General features: G+C 36.4%; 1 pseudogene; it reads right to left on the bottom strand.

The window, feature by feature from the left end:
* Positions 1-650: 650 nt before the first annotated feature.
* On the bottom strand, positions 651-1,952 carry LOC125094125 (39S ribosomal protein L16, mitochondrial-like; annotated as a pseudogene).
* Positions 1,953-3,089: the final 1,137 nt, after the last annotated feature.

Raw genomic sequence — 3,089 nt, 5'->3', positions numbered from 1 at the left:
AAATATCCATTGACTGATGAATGGATTAAGAAGATGAGGGGTGTGTGTGTACACACACACACACACACACACACACACAAATGAATATTACTCAGCCATAAAAAAGAACAAAATCTTGCCATCTGCAATGACATGTAGCTATAGGGTATTATGTGAAGTGAAATAAGTCAGTCAGAAAAAGACAATATCAAATGATTTCACTCATATGTGGAATTTAAGAAACAAAACAGATAAATGTAGTGGGAGGAAAAAAAAGAGACAGATGAGAAAACAGACTCTAGACTACAGAGAACGAACTGAGGGTTACTGGAGGGGAGGTGGGTGAGGGGTTGGGTTAAATGGGTGATAGGGATTAAGGAGAGCACTTGTGATGAGCATTACCTAATTGTATGTAAGTGATGAATCACTAAATTCTACACCTGAAACTAATATTACACTGTACATTAACTAATTGGAATTTAAATTAAAACTTGAAAAAGATTTTAAAAATCAACAGAAATTGTATAATTTTTCAGAAATAATTTATTCATATGCTGCTCCTTGGTTAGACATCTGAGCTACCCAAAGACTTTAAGGGTAGGCTAAGGGGAATAAAAATGTAGATTCTTTCCCTCTCAGTAGCCTTTGTAAATTTATTTTTTACATTCTCACTACACACATTTAGGCATATAGAATTTGTCCCAGGACCTCCCCTTCTGGGTGAAATTATACAGGCTTAGGACTTTCCATACTCCCAGCTTTGGCAGTGGCTATATGCTCAAAAATCCAGGGGTTTGGTTTGTTCTGTTCTCATACCTCTTGATCTTTCCACATCTTCCCTAGAGTCTTATGCACACAGCCTTCACTGAGAAGGGCAATTTGTGGGCAACCTGATCAAGGAAACCTTGTACCTCTTTGCATTTACAATGCCCACCCATCTCCATATGAGATGGCCAACCTTCACAGGAATCACATTGTTGCCAAAAGCAGTTTTGCCTTCCCACATATGCTGTCTCATACCCTTGCAGGTGATGAGCTTGAAAGGGGCTGATGCTCTCCATAAGGCAAACATATTTTTGGGGTTCATATAGTGTTCATTGTTAGATGTATCATTTCAAAATGGCCCCAGTGGGGGTAACCACCACCAAGTGCCAAGATCGCAAAACTGCTTTCTGTGAACTTAGTAACTTCAGCAGAAGTTCCCTATATGTCACTCAAGTTCTTAGATTCTTTTCTCACTTTTGACACAAATGGTGCTCTTTCAACAAATCTAAGCTTGAGCTTCTCAGGAATAGAAACATCTTCAAAAGTTGCCACTGGGAGTAGCATCTGTAGTCCAGCAATGGTAGGCGGGGCTGTCCAAGAATCCGACAGTGTTGCTCACAGTGTTGCTCACAGTGTTGCTCAAGCCAGCCACTGCCACAGGGTCAATTGCATCTGGGAGCACAAGACTCCCCACCGAGATGCTTACGTATTTTTAATTGTTAGTGAGTCACACACATTTACATGTTTATTGACAATATAGAATTTTCTTCTATGAATTTCTAGCTCATATAATTATATTTTTTATCAGTTTATAACAACACATATTCATCTTTGCATATCTCATGCCTAATATAGAACTTAGCACAGAGTAGATATTCAACAAATAACATATTTTTGGTTGTAAAAATATGTTATCCATCCCCACAGGACACAGTTCTAAGTTTGAATCTTGATTGCCATGAATTTACATCTAACTTTAGGAAAATCAAATTCTTGGAATCTGAAAATGCTGTCCACAATCAGACCCCTAGAAGCCCTGTTACTATATATCCTAAAGTTTGAGACTTGAGAGAGAATATCTCCTATATAAAAATTTTCTAAAGAATAGACCAGGAAGAAGAGCAGGGCCAATTTACCTGATACCATAGGAAGGTACCACAAGGTTGGTCTGTACCCAAACCTTGATCTGCCAGAAGCCCAACAGCCATCTTCCTCAAAACAGTCATCATACCTTAACAAGTCTTAGAGTAATCAAGACCAACTATGTTTTCTATGGGATATTTAGAAAAATAGAAAGACATTTCCTATCAAAATTTCATTGGATTCATATTTTTAAAAAGTGTTGGTCAACCCAGACCATGCAGAAAAATCCCTAAAGGAACATCTTTTAATGTTTCCTTTGAATATATATTAATTAATATATATAATATACATAATATATATAATTTATATTATGTTTACTTTTAATGTTTGTAAGAATATATACTTGTATTTTCTCTCTTTTTTTAAATAAGGATATTTTTCTGATATTAAAGAATTTTCTAATAATAGAACCCAATCTTATAACATTGTGCCTATAAGAAAGAGAGCCTCATGTGTCTGTTGCACAAGATGTCCTTGGGAATCATTTGAACCATCGTTCAAGAGATAGGAGACCCTCTAGGAAAAAAAATCTCATGGCATTCTATTGTCTACCTTGATATACTGCCAAGTTTTCACAAGAATTATCACATTTATTCCTTATATTAACTTGTGAGAAAGAGCAAACAAAAACAAACTATATATTTTTTAGTTTATGGAGCCATTAATTAGAATATACAGCATGTATTTAATAACAACTTTTTGGGATATATATATAAAAAGAAACACTCCCATATTAAATATATACATTTTAAAATGTTTCCAGATTTCAGAAAAGCAAGAAAAATATGTTCTTTGTTTGTTTGTTACTTTAGCATCAGGGAACCATGATGGCACTAGCTCTCTCTCTCTTTTTTTTTTTTTTATATTATATATAGTTTTTTTTGTTTTGTTTTGTTTTGTTTTTTAAGATTTTATTTATTTGACAGACAGAGATCACAAGTAGGCAGAGAGGCAGGCAGAGAGAGAGGAGGAAGCAGGCTCCCTGCCGAGCAGAGAGCCCGATGTGGGGCTTGATCTCAGGACCCTGGGATCATGACCTGAGCTGAAGGCAGAGGCTTTAACCCACTGAGCCACCCAGGTGCCCCACTAGCTCTCTTTTATATGGGAAAACAGAAGTGGAATTCCTTACCTAAAGAATCAAGATATGAGTGAATATTTCCTTGGCTCAGTGCTTTCGTATGACAGCATTGCTGGAGCAAAGG

The sequence above is a fragment of the Lutra lutra genome, chromosome 2 (genome assembly GCF_902655055.1).
Source record: "Lutra lutra chromosome 2, mLutLut1.2, whole genome shotgun sequence".
Classification (NCBI taxonomy): domain Eukaryota; kingdom Metazoa; phylum Chordata; class Mammalia; order Carnivora; family Mustelidae; genus Lutra; species Lutra lutra.
This window is presented reverse-complemented; position numbering and strand designations above follow the sequence as displayed.